Source organism: Aethalodelphis obliquidens, unplaced genomic scaffold (genome assembly GCF_003676395.1).
Source record: "Aethalodelphis obliquidens isolate GAN/ISIS:26980383/991018 unplaced genomic scaffold, ASM367639v1 scaffold71, whole genome shotgun sequence".
NCBI lineage: Eukaryota > Metazoa > Chordata > Mammalia > Artiodactyla > Delphinidae > Aethalodelphis > Aethalodelphis obliquidens.
In genome coordinates, this window is record NW_020838015.1 from 6,257,447 (window position 1) to 6,271,933 (window position 14,487).

At 37.1% G+C, this 14,487-nt stretch overlaps 1 non-coding gene across 1 annotated transcript; it reads left to right on the plus strand.

Annotated features, from left to right (window-relative positions):
- Positions 1-107, plus strand: LOC113612008 (U6 spliceosomal RNA). Its single transcript, XR_003429690.1, has one exon. It is a non-coding gene; the product is annotated as a U6 spliceosomal RNA (small nuclear RNA).
- The last annotated feature ends 14,380 nt before the right edge of the window (positions 108-14,487 follow it).

Consider the following 14,487-nt stretch of genomic DNA (forward strand, 5'->3'; position numbering starts at 1 on the left):
GTGCTCACTTCGGCAGCACATATACTAAAATTGGAACGATACAGAGAAGATTAGCATGGCCCCTGCGCAAGGCTGACACGCAAATTCATGAAGTGTTCCATATTTTTGCACATATATACAATGGAATATTACTCAGCCATAAAAAGGAACGAAACTGAGTTATTTGTAGTGAGGTGGATGGACCTAGAGACTGTTATACCGAGTGAAGTAAGTCAGAGTGAAGTAAGTGTGCTAACACATATATATGGAATCTTAAAAAAAAAAAGAAAGAAAGAAAGAAAATGGTCAGAAGAATCTAGGGATAAGACGGGAATAAAGATGCAGACCTACTAGAGAATGGACTTGAGGATACGGGGAGGGGGAAGGGTAAGCTGGGACAAAGTGAGAGAGTGGCATGGACATATATACACTACCAAACATAAAATAGATAGCTAGTGGGAAGCAGCCACATAGCACAGGGAGATCAGCTCGGTGTTTTGTGACCACCGAGAGGGGTGGGATAGGGAGGGTGGGAGGGAGGGAGACGCAAGAGGGAAGAGATATGGGAACATATGTATATATATAACTGATTCATTTTGTTGTAAAGCAGAAACTAACACACCATTGTAAAGCAATTATACTCTAATAAAGATGTTTTAAAAAATTAAACTAAGAACCTTCTATCATTTTAGATTTACATAAATGGTATCACACTGTACATATTGGGCAACTGGCATTTTCCTCTCAATGTTATATGTTTGAGATACATCTGTATGCTCCATTGTACAAGTACACTACATTTGTTTATCCATTCCATTATTGATGGACATTTACTTGGTTTATGTGTCCCTTCTTAACTCTGCAATCACTAATGTCAGGAGCTAGAAATCAACCCCAGTGTATTCACACCTGAGAAATCTGAAATGTTAGAAAACAGAGCTTTTTATTCACCCAGAGAGCCAGTGGTCACATACTGCCCAGCAAGCTACTGCATATCCTGGTGTTTGTGTGAAGAGTTTCTCTGGATTATAGCACTAGAAGTCAAATTTTTGAATCTTAAAATACTAACGTTTTGGGCTTCCCTGGTGGCGCGGTGGTTGGGAGCCCACCTGCCGATGCAGGGGATACGGGTTCGTGCCCCGGTCTGGGAAGATCCCACATGCCGCGGAGCGGCTGGGCCCGTGAGCCATAGCCGCTGAGCCTGCGCGTCTGGAGCCTGTGCTCCGCAACGGGAGAGGCCACAACAGTGAGAGGCCCGCGTACCGCAAAAAAAAAAACAAAAAAAACTAACGTTTTAAATTTTATTATATGTTGTCAAATTGTCCTGGAAAGTGTTTGTACCATTTTATCTTCCCACCACCAGTGTAAAAGTTTACTTTTTCCAAATTCTCACCAACATTTGGTATTTATTTTTGTCAAACTAATGGGTCTGAAATGGTATCATTGTTTGGCTTTTGTTTCTTATTAACTGCCTTATTGAGATATAAGTGACATAATAGATTGCATTATGTAAAGTGTATAAATTGATGTTTTCATTGATAAGTGATGGCACTCATAAAACCATTGCTGTATCATGACAAGCAATAATGAACATATCTATCATCACTGAACATTTCCTTGTGCTTCTTTGTTATCCTCCCGTTTCTCTTACCCTGCCCCAAGCCTCAGTCAATCACTGATCTACTTGATATCACTATTGATTAGTTTGCATTTTCTAGAATTTATATATATAGAATTATACAGTATGTACTCTTTTTTTATCTAGCTTCTTTCACTCAGCATAGTTATTTTGAGGTTCATTCATGTTGCTTGTAATTCATTTCTTTTTATTACTAACTAGTGTTTCATTTTATGGTTATACTAATTTGTTTATCCATTCACACGTTCACTGATAATTGGGTTGTTTCTAGCTTTTGGCTTTTACAAATAAAGCATTTATGCACAAATCTTTGTGTGGACATAAGCTTTCATTTCTCTTAGGTAAGTACCTAAGAATGGTGTTACTGGGTCATATGGTAGAAATAGTTTTAATTTTATAAAAAATTGCCAAACTGTTTTCCAAGCAGTTGTACAATTCAACATTCCCATCAGCAGTGTATATGGGAGTTTCAGTTGCTCCGCATCCTTATCAACACTTGATATGGACAGACTTTTTTGCATTTTAGACCATCTAATATGTAATAGTAATAACTCTTTGTGATTTTTACATTTCTCTAATGATTAATGATTTTGAGCATCTCTTCATGTGCTTATTTGCCAGCTATATGTCTTTTTAGGTTACGTGTTTGTTCACAACTTTTGCCTATTCTTTTGTTGGGTTGCTTGTCTGCTTATTATTGGGTTTGAGAGTTCTTTATGTATTCAGAATACAAATCCTTATCAGATATGTGATTTCTAAATATTTTCTCCCAGTCTATGTCTTATATTTTCATCTTCTTAACCATGTCTTTTGAAGAACAGAAGTTCTTAGTTTTCATGAAGTACAATATATCTTTTTTTTTTCTTTTTTGGATTGTGTTTTTGTACTGTATCTATGAAAGCTTTCCTTCATCCAAGATCACAAATATTTTCTCCTATTTATCTGCCAGAGGGGGGAAAAAGATATATTAGGTGGAAGACAGCGGAGGAACATCTTTAAAGTACTGGAATATTATATCAATTGAGAATATCTGTCAAAAGCTAAGGCAAATAAAGACTTTTTTGAACACAAAGACCTGAAAGAATTCATTACCAGCAGATCTGCACTACGAGAAATGTTATAGTCCTTCAGGCAAAAGGGAAATAACACTAGCTGGAAAGTTGGATCTGCATAAAGGAATGTAGAACACAAAAATCATATATATATATATATTTATATATATCAATGAGGGCATACTGGTTTTCCATTGTTGCTGTAACAAATTACCACAAACTTGGTGACGTAAAACAACAGAAATGTATTCTTTTACAGTTCTGTATATCAGAAGTCTGACACGTGTCTCACTGAGCTAAAATCAAGGCATTGGCAAATCTGTGTTCCTTTTGAAACCAAGCAGGGCCCTGTGGGGCTCCTGCGCACAAAAGCCTTTCTGTGTCCCCCATTTCTTGATTACAGGAAATAGGTTTCATTCAGCCTCCATGACCTTCCTGAGTTCCAAAGGGCAGGTTCAAACAGTTGCTAATCAGGGAAGGGAGGGGATGCAGAGACAAGGGAGACAAGCTAGGAACAGTCAAAAAACAATAGTACAGTCTTGGGGCAGGGTCCTGGTTCTCCCTCAAGGGATACACAGAACAATATCTTTGAGCTGTTTTGCAGACACTGAAGCCCCCACCAGGTGGGAGAAGTTAACTGTTTGCTGCCCACAATCAGTAGACCCCAGACCGGTTGTAACCAGAAGGTTGATGATGCTGACTGCCACCTACCTCACCACCAACCAATCAGAAGAATGTCCACGAATGACCACGCCCTCCTCTTTGAACCATTACTATAAAACTTCTCACTACCTCCTCCAAGTTGGGGCACACAGTTTTGAGGGCATTAGCCCTCTGTGGCCCCCTCTGCCTGGCAAAACAATAAAGTTATTCTTTTCTACTTCACCCAAACCTCTGTCTCTGAGATTTAATTCGGTGTTGGGCTACAGAGGCTGGATTCAACTTCACTTTGGGGGGCTCTAGGGAAGAATCCATTTCTTCTAAGAGCTAAGGACTACCCTTAGCTCTTAGAGCTTTCAGTCCTGGCATATTATAACCCCCTACATCTCAGAATCTTCTCACACTGCCATTTTTCTGATTCACTCTTTTGTTTCCCTCTTCCACTTCTAAGACTCATGTTAATAGATTGAGTCCACCTAATAATCAGGATAATTTCTCCATCTCAATGTCCTTATTCTTAATCTCATCTACAAAGTCTCTTTTGCGACGTAAGGTAACATATTCACAGGTTCTAGAAATTAGGACATGGACATTTTTGGGGGGCCAATGTTCTGCCAATCACAGTGGTAAACATGAAAGACTGCTTTCTTATTTAAATAACTTTAAAAGATATTTGGCTGTTTAAAGCAAGGATAAAAACAATATGTTATGGGATTTATAACATGTAAAACTCAGATATATGACAACAATAGCGCACAACCCTGTAGGGGAGAAAAAGGAATGTAATGTAAGGTTCTAATACTGTATATGAAGTCATATACTGAAAGTATTGAAGGGAGACTGTGACAAATTAAGCGAGGTTTCTAATTTTACCTAATATGAGAAATGCACATTGTTGTGCATTTTTCCTTGTATTGTGAATGAGGACTTCTTTAGGTTTCTATCAATGAAGGGAATTTGTAAGGTCAGAGAGCATGTGCATATTCAACTTTACTAGAAATTGCCAAAGTAATTGTATTCATTTATAGATTTGTTAGCAATACGTGAGAATTCCTGTTTTATCATGACCTTACTTGGTGTTGCCAGATTGTTTAACTTTCATCAACTTCATAGGTTAGAGTATGATATCTCATTTCATTTATTAAGCATCTTTTCATACCCTTCTACATGTTTACTTATCATTCAGGTTTCCTCATCTATGAAAGGCCTATTGCTCTGTTTTATTTTTATTTTTTGTTGGATTTATGGGAATTCTTTATATATCTGTATACTGACCCTCAGTCAGTTATATAGATTGTAAAAACCTTTACTTAGTCTCTGACTTGTATTTTCATTTTGTTTATAGGCACTATTTTGTATAGATTTTTATTTTAATGCAGTCAAATTTATTGATATTTTCTTTGAAGGTTTGTATTTATTTTTATGTGTTGCTGAAGAAAACTTACATTTTCTTTTGAAAGTTTCAAAAGTCTTCTTCTCACATTTAAGCCTTTAATTCACCTGGAATTCAGTTTTGTTTAAGGATCAAATTGTTTTTTTATTTCCATTTGTCCCAGTTGCCCCAGTATCGGGCCAGTCTTTTGCTTTTGATTTATAATGTTACTTCTGCTATATATCAAATTTCCATAATTGTTTGGGCCTGTTTCTAAATGTTTACTATGCTCAATCAATCTATTTATCTATCTCTGACTATTAGCACACTGGTTTATTTTACTATAGCTTTGTAATAAGTCTCAATATTTGGTAGGGCAAATCTTACCTCCCTGTTCTTCAAGAGATTTGAGGGTATTCTATAAAATTCATTCATTGTAGACAGGAGAATTTATTCTCTTTATTGTAATGTTTTTTGATTGTAAATGAGCACTTACTTGCTTAAAAAGTATCTGTCAGTTTTCACCACACCTAGAAAAACGTCTAAATCCCTTACCCTGACCCGCAAAGCCCTCTGTGATCTGTCTGCAACACATTCCACCTTTTAGCTCTAGGAGTTTTAGAATTGGGTTGTCAAATTCCAAGTAAATTCATGTTTAGTTTTGTTTAAAATTGTATTTGCATTTGTAGATTTCATCTATTCTGCAATGCCATAGATTGTAAGACACATCATTATTTTATGTGCCATTAAGAAAGAAAAATCGCTTCCCATTAAACTATGACATGAGGATTTCTTATCACATTACTTTTTATTTTATACTTATTGAAAAATCTCCCTTAGACTTATTTAGATACATACTTTTATTGTATATTTTTTCTTGTTGGTCCATAAAAACGAAAATATAAGTGAAATAAATTGGTTAAGATATCCTTAAAACTTCTTGGCATTCAGAGTTTGACTTTTCTGAATCACTATAAAACTTCAATATCTGTGTTTTTTCCACACAATAATAGCTTCTGTACCATCAAGGACATTGGTAATGCAGTATTTATTATAAGAATAGTCCACCCGCTGCTGTTTCTGAAATGTTCTTCCCAGCCACAGTACCAAAACATAATTCAGCTTCACCTACTTTTGAAGTATCTCGCCTTTCTTGGGTCCTTGATTGTTCTTGGCAAGAAATTATGCAGTTTCAGTCTTTCTTCTAATAAAAGAGATTTGCTTCCTTGATATCAAATTTATGCCTCCTGCTCTGTTTCTGCATCTTTCTGCATGCACCATAAATTTTCATTTTAATGCTGAATAATAATATTACCATTTTAGGACATTTGAAACAGCCATTAAACTCAACACATGTAGTCCAAAAATGCACATAACTCAATTGAAGTGACAAGAATATTAACAGCTATGATGAAAAGTTTATTCATGCTCAGACAATGAGAGCTACTTCACAGTCTTTCCTGGGGAACAAGATGTAAGAAACCGTTGGTTGTAAGATACATCCCAATCTTAGAGATGCTTTAAAAAGTATGTTTATAATTGATGAACTATGGTCTTTGTAGTGCAATTGTTACCTTAAAAAAATAGAGTTATAGAATTCTTAAATATCATAAATGGAGATTTAATATGGGTCTTCTTTTGGTCTTTTAATAATGTTTAGCATTTTTTCTTATAATTTTTTGCTGTTATAAATGCTATATTTTATACAATTGCATTTTATAATTGATTATCAGGTTTAGGAACATTACTTTTGTTTTATATATTGATTTTCTATTCAGTAATCCTGCTAAACCTTCTTACTAACGCTATAGATTTCCTTAGATTTTCTATCCAGATAAATAATGTTGTCTACAAATAACAGCATCATTTCTCTTCCTTGGCAGTCTATGCTTCCTAATTACTTTCCCTTTCTTGTTTCATTGGTTAGGACACTAATACAATTTGGAATAGATGTGGTTATAATGAACACATTTGTCTTGTTTAAAAGTTAATGCTTCTTAAATTTCACCATTAAACAAGAAGTTTCCTCTGGGTTTTTCAAGTTAAGGCCATTCCCTTATATTCCTGGTTTGCTGTAAATTTTAATGCCGAATCAAGTGTTAAATTTCATCATACACCTTTTCTACTAACATGACCATATGGTTCTTCCAATTCACTCTGTTAATGTGAATCCCATTGATAAAATTTTCTGATTTTGAACAATCCTTGCGATCCTGGAATAAAGCCTAGATAGTTGTAATACTTTTTTATGCAGGGTGTCATTTAGTTGCTATTATTTTATTTAGAATCTTTGAATCCACAATTAGATGTAACATTAGTCTATAATTTCTCTTATACCCCATAAAGTAAATTAGGTAGCTCTCTCTTTTTCTATTTTCTGATACAGCTTGCATAAAACGAGTTTTGGGGAATTCATAAAACTTACCTGTAAAACTGTCTTAACCTGGGACTTTGGTGGAGGCAGATATATTTTATTATCAATTAAATTGGTTAGTAGTCTGCTCAAATTTTCTATTTCTTCTTAAATCAACTTTGTGTGTGTGTATATATATATTTATTTATTTAAATTACCCACCCCCTTTTGTTTCTTTTTTGTTCCACACTGTGTGGCATGTGGGATCTTAGTTCCCCAATCAGGGATCGAACTTTTGTCCCCTGCATTGAGAGCATGGAGTCTTAACCACTGGACTGCCAAGGAAGTTCCTTTAATTACCCATTTTATATGTTCTTTAATTTATTGGCACAAATTTTTTAACAGTATTATCTTACTATTTTTAAATTTCTACAGTAACTTAATGATAGTTACTTTTTTTTCTCACTGTTGTGGCCTCTCCCATTGTGGAACACAGGCTCCGGACGCGCAGGCTCAGCGGCCATGGCTCATGGGCCCAGCAGCTCTGCAGCATGTGGGATCTTCCCGGACCGGGGCACGAACCCGTGTCCCCTGCATCTGCAGGTGGACTCTCAACCACTGTGCCACCAGGGAAGCCCAATGATAGTTACTTTTTATTCTTAATTTTATTTCACTCAGTTTTTCTTGATCAGTATTTCTAAAGATTTGTCTTTATTTTGTAAAAAAAACTTTTTCATAAGTGTTTTGCATAAAAATATGTCTGTTTTCTTCCCCTGGGAATTAATTTTGTAATTTTTCAGTATCTTTATTGTTGTTTTCCAATTTAAAAAGTAATGCCTGGTCAATATTTTAAAATTTCAAAAGTAGCTGATGTGTTGAGGGTAGCAAATGACCTACTTGCTTATTTATTATTAGCTTGAAAAGTATGATCTTACAGCACATAATGTTTTAACACTTGTTATTATCAGGTATGATACATGTATTTTTTCCAAATAAAGATATCTTACTTAGGGCCAGGAAAGTATTAACCTTAATGATATCAGTTTAAACCTAAACAAAATTAATGAATTTGCTAAGTGTTATTTTGGCTCTAGACATCAACCTCCAATTTGCCACATACATCATATTCAGGATGAATCTTGCACATGCACTGCGTATAAAAATTTAACTCTGCTCTTTTAACTTTACTATACAGGTATGTATATTAAAAGTCTTCCTTTTTCTTGACTTGGCTTAATAACAGCTCACATTTCACCCTTAAATATATTGGTTTTGATTTTAATCAATTATGTCTTTAATGTCACTACTTTTCTTTCATCTTCAAAAAATTTGGATTTCTCTTTTTTGGGTTTTGGAGCCCCAGTATACTCTCCATGTACACTGTCCTAGGTTCTTTAGAGCAATGGCCTCAGTTCTTCCTGTTTATGAATCTCAAGCCTCCAGCACAATGCCTGGACCATGACCAAAGATGATATTATCGATAACCACCACTCACTGAGCAAGTGCTATATTCCAGGCATTGTGCCAAACATTTTGTGTGCATTATCAAAATTTGTTGAGATAATAATTACTTTTAAAAAATCAGGCCCTCTTAAATCAAAACCACAATGAGATATCACCTCCCACCCATTAGGATGGCCACTGTCAAAAAACCAGAAAATAACAAGTGTTGGTGAACATGTGGAGAAATTGAAACCCTTGTGCACTGTTGATAGGAATGTAAAATGGTGAAGCTACCAAGGAAAACAGTATGGAGGTTCCTCAAAAAAATTAATAGTAAAACTACCACATGATCCAGCAATCCCACTTTTGTGTATATGTCCGACATAAGCAGAGTCTTGAGAAGATCTTTGCACACTTATGTTCATTGCAGTGTTATTCATAATAACCAAGAGGTGGGAGCAACCCAAGTGTCCACTGACAGATGAATGGATACACAAAATGTGGTATATACATACAATGGAATATTATTCAGCCATTTAAAAAATCCTGCCACATGCTACAACATAGATAAACCTGGAAGACATTATACTAAGGCGAAAAAACAGTCACAAAAGGACAAATACTATATGATTCCACTAATTAAGGTATCTAAAGTAGTCAAATTCTTAAAAACAGAAAGTAGAATGGTGGTTGCCAGGGACTGAGGGGAGGGGTAAAAGGGGTGTTATTTTTCAAGGGATACAGAATTTCAAATTTGCAAGATGAACAAGTTCTGGAGACCTATTGCATTAAAATGTGAATATAGCTTACGTGAGAAAAATGTTTTTAAAAATGGTTAAGATGGTCAATTTTATGTTATGTGCTTTTTTATACCACAATTAAAAATTAAATCAGGCTTTCTGACTTTAATGAAGGATGAAGAAACTAAGATTCAGAAGGTTTTATGGTTCATCCAGGGTCAAAGAACCAACTTCAAAGCACAGATCAAGGCTTGAGAGTGCTAGAGCCACAGAATGCTTTCGCTCACTTTAAATTTTGATTTTATTTTCCTTAGAAACTGACAGAATTCGGTACGTACTAAAAATATCCTCTTTTAGACCTTTTAAAGGGGAAAGTAAACCTTTTCATGCTTATTTTTAGTCAACATGACATAATGATTTGTCTTCTGAAAAGGTTCACTTCTGGACAAAGGCAAAAAATGAATATTTTCAAAGCCAACATTCACTTTCAAATAAAGTGATAAGATAAAAATGAGTGGGTGAGATCGTTTAAAATCTTCAAGTATCTTGTATGGTGATTTTTTTTCAAATTGAGGTGTACTTGACATATAACATTATATTATTTTCAAGTGTACAACATAATGATTCGATATTTGTATATATTGCAAAATGACCACCACAATTAGTCTAATTAACATCCAGGGTAATATTTTAAAAAAGAAAATCTAATAAACTGTCTGACATAGAATGTGTGACCTGTGCTGAGGAAATCAAAACATGTTCCTCCACCAGGACTTCAATCTCATTGGGTTTATATTAACCTCTCCCCACTGACTGCAAAGAATTGCTGCTTTATTCTTCCTTCAATGAACTTTCCTAAATCATTTTCCTCCTTCCACCCTAAGGGTCTCTGTAGCTGGACTTTTCTGAACAGTTTTAACTCTTCTGTGAGAGAGAAAGGGAGTAACTCATACAGTGTTGTAGTAGGTTGACTAATGTTCCCCCAAAGATACCTAGACCTCATCCCTGGAATTTGTAAATATCACCTAATTTGGAAAAAGCAACTTTGCAGATGTAATTAAATCAAGGATTTTGAGATGAAGCAACAACCCTGGATTATCAGGGTGAGACCTAAATGCGATCGCATGTTTCCTTATATGTGAGAGCCAATGAGAGATAACGCAGATACAGCAGAGAAGGTGATGTGAAGATGAAGGCAGAGATTGGGATGATGTGGCCACAAGCACAGGAATGCCGGCAGCCATCAGCAGCTGGAAGAGGCAAAGAATGGATTCTCCCCTGGAGTTCCCCAAGGGAGCACAGCCTTGCCACATTTCAGATTTTGGTCTCCAAACTGTGAGAGAATACACTTCAGTTGTTTAATGCCACCAAATTTGTGTTAATCTGTTACAACAGCCTCAGAAAACAAATAAAGGTATATTCATGTGTGTCTGATCACTCTCAGTGTTTACTGAAATTGACTAGTACAAATAAGCAGTCCATGTGGAAATATCATCTATAAAATAAATTATAAAACATCTGCCTGGCTAGAGGAGGGAAAGTCTAGTGGGAATTCATAATCAGAACATCAAAAATCAATGCATGAGGTATTAAATGCGTTACCCCTGGTCTCACAGAAGTTCCTCTAGCAACGTCTGAAACCACAGGAGTTGTGCTCAGAAGGATACTCAAGAAAACAAAGAAAATGCAGTATGCCTTTCAATCCATTAGGATCTATCAACAAAGGACATGGATGAGTAGCCAGGACGTTCTGACAGACTCCAGAGTTACTGTTATCCATAGAATTTCTGATGCCAAGTGCCAGCCTTGGCCGTGTCCTCAGATTTTGAGCTGCATGCCTGTCCTCAGTGCCTCTGGAGCTAGCCTTCAGTCTAAGCATTGAGCCCATTAAAGCTGGCCCACGCGGTCTCTGGCTTCACATTGTTGTTCTGGAAAAGGGCTCTCAGCCTTTCCTGAGTTAGGCAAAAACCATACCCCCCTTGCAAATAATGACCCTGGGAGGTCAGGGACAAATAAGACCTAGAGCTGCCAGATTTAGCAAATAAACATAGAGGACACCCAGGTAACTTGAACTTCAGATAAACAAGAATAATTTTTTACTATAAGTATATCCAACGCAAGGCTTGGGACATATTTATGTTAAAAAAGTATTTGTTATTTATCTGAAACTCAAATAGAACAAGATATTCTAATATGGAATCCTAATCAGGAACAATCTCAGCCCTCACAGACTTTACACTGTGTTCAGGGGATGAAGTAAATGCGCAGACTGTGGCGCAGGCCACAGGCTGAGTCTTGAGAGCAGTACCATCCAAATACTAAAGGCCCACTGAGGCAAGAGGTTGGTTCTGCCTGGTGAAAGTAATGAGGCTTGGGGAGGCTGCAGCCATGGAAGGATGAGGAGAAATCTGGGCTGCCAGACATGGGTTGAGGTGGTACGGAGGACCTTCAGGCAGCAAGCCCCCGAGTTAGGCTTGGGGGAGCTAGGATGGGGAGATTAGCAGATGACCTAAAAGATGGCGGATGGGGAGAGGGTGGAGAAGGACAACAGTGACAAGGGTGTTGACCATGGCCTTGGAGAGGTAAATAGGCTGAGATGAGTAGATGCGGGTTCATCAGTGCTCCCACCCCCGCCCCTTTTGACCCACTAAGTTACCACAAGACCAAAGGCTTCTGATGTTGTAAAAGAAGCAAACCATCCAGAAACCAATGGAATCTGAATCTCTCAATAGAGGTGTTAAATTTATGGTATGAGCAAGGCATTAAGGTCGTTCTCCAACTCAAGGTTAGAAGTGAAAGAAACAGCCACTGTGGAATCTACTCAGGATAGTGGAGTGATTAAGGAGCCATAATCTTTCTCTTTTTTTTTACGTCTTTATTGGAGTATAATTGCTTTACAATGTGTGTTAGTTTCTGCTTTATAACAAAGTGAATCAGCTATACATATACATATGTTCCCATATCTCTTCCCTCTTGCATCTCCCTCCCTCCTACCCTCCCTATCCCACCCCTCTAGGTGGGCACAAAGCACTGAGCCAATATCCCTGTGCCATGCGGCTGCTGCCCACTAGCTATCTACCTTACGTTTGGTAGTGTATATATGTCCATGCCTCTCTCTCGCTTTGTCACAGCTTACACTTCCCCCTCCCCATATCCTCAAGTCCATTCTCTACTAGGTCTGTGTCTTTATTCCTGTCTTACCCCTAGGTTCTTCATGACATTATTTTTTTCTTAAATTCCATATATATGTGTTAGCATACGGTATTTGTCTTTTTCTTTCTGACTTACTTCACTCTGTATGACAGACTCTAGGTCTATCCACCTCACTACAAATAGCTCAATTTCATTTCTTTTTATGGCTGAGTAATATCCCATTGTATATATGTGCCACATCTTCTTTATCCATTCATCCGATGATGGACACTTAGGTTGTTTCCATCTCTGGGTTATTGTAAATAGAGCTGCAATGAATATTTTGGTACATGACTCTTTTTGAATTATGGTTTTCTCAGGGTATATGCCCAGTAGTGGGATTGCTGGGTCATATGGTAGTTCTATTTGTAGTTTTTAAGGAACCTCCATACTGTTCTCCATAGTGGCTGTACCAATTCATATTCCCACCAGCAGTGCAAGAGTGTTCCCTTTTCTCCACACCCTCTCCAGCATTTATTGTTTCTAGATTTTTTGATGATGGCCATTCTGACTGGTCTGAGATGATATCTCATTGTAGTTTTGATTTGCATTTCTCTAATGATTAATGATGTTGAGCATTCTTTCATGTGTTTGTTGGCAGTCTGTATGCCATAATCTTTTTGTTACAGAAGGAATCTCTGAATTGAGAGTCCCTCTCCACAGGAGCTGCAAGAGGAAAATGGGCAAGGAGTGAACTGAAGCAACAAATCTTTGTCCAGCAGTGGCAAGAATCCTTGAAGAGAAAAAGTTCAGGAAGGGGAGGCTGGTACTCCTTGGTGTGGAGAGGGGAAAGTAATTGGAGGGTTACTGCTGACTCATGGACTCTCAGCAAAGGACTTCCTGGGAGATCATCACTTCTCCCCAGTAGTGATGGGGGTGGAGAAACAGGAATCAGGAATCTTGCACCTAAGTCCCCACCTCAGACAGAAATTTTGGCTTGGAGAGAAAGAACTGTGATATGTATCTGGGTTCGGAGGTTGGCAGAGCTGGGGGAGGGAGCTGCCTGGACACTAGCATCTTTAAATAGGGAACATGGAAGCCCTCGTCTGAGTCCCTGAACTTTTGAAATAGCACTAAGGGTGAGCTAGTACAAGACTTAAAGTCCACAGTTCAAGTGTGCGCAGGAACAAGTGCTACTGATCCGGTGAGATCAGAAAACTATTCATTGCTACCTAAATTCCTTAGATCACAAAAACTATATTTAACTGAAGATGATTTAGTGAACTCTAACTATTTACTGAGGGTGGAGAATTGTGTAATGGGGTTTTCTTCACCAAGAAAGCAGAGTATTTTAGGAGGGAGGCTAACAGTTTTTCAGTGCTAAACCAAGTGTGGTTACATTCATTCTCCTTTTAAAAAAAGTACTGAATCTCTGAATATCAGCCCCAATTTCCTTGTTTATAATATATGGTAACATTTAGTCAACTCCTGAATAGCATACATCATTGTCAGATTATATTTTCTCTCTTCAGCTCCTACATTTTCTGGGTGTCCATCCAGCCTGATATATGTAAGTCTTTATTTCCCACTGAGGTATACCCAGGAACATTCAGCACTACTGTATCATTTGTTCATGCCTTATACTTAAACTTGCTTGAGATGAGTAGGTGTCTTGTTTGTGCTGTCATTAGCGAGGCCATATGTTAACATAGCCATATGTAGGAGTGTTTCTATTCTTTTAAGTGTTCGAAAAAGGGCATCTCCCAAGAAGCCTTAATTGCATGTCCAAGTACAATAAAAAAGCAAAACAATAACTGAAGTCCTAGACATGCCAAATATCTATTTTATTCCATTTACTTCCAATGTTAAATTTAGGGTCTCAATGCAAAGCAAAACAAAACAAATCAGAAACTAATTTTATTATACAGCTAGACACTCTATATAACCTGGTGCCTGAGAAGACTATAACTGCATATTCTGAACATAATAGCCACTCTGTAAGTCTAATCAAACTACAGATCTTTCTTGACTTACAAAGGACTTATGTCCCAGTAAACTCACTGTAAGCTGAAAATATCCCAAGTCAGAAATTCATTTAATACATCTAACCTACTAAA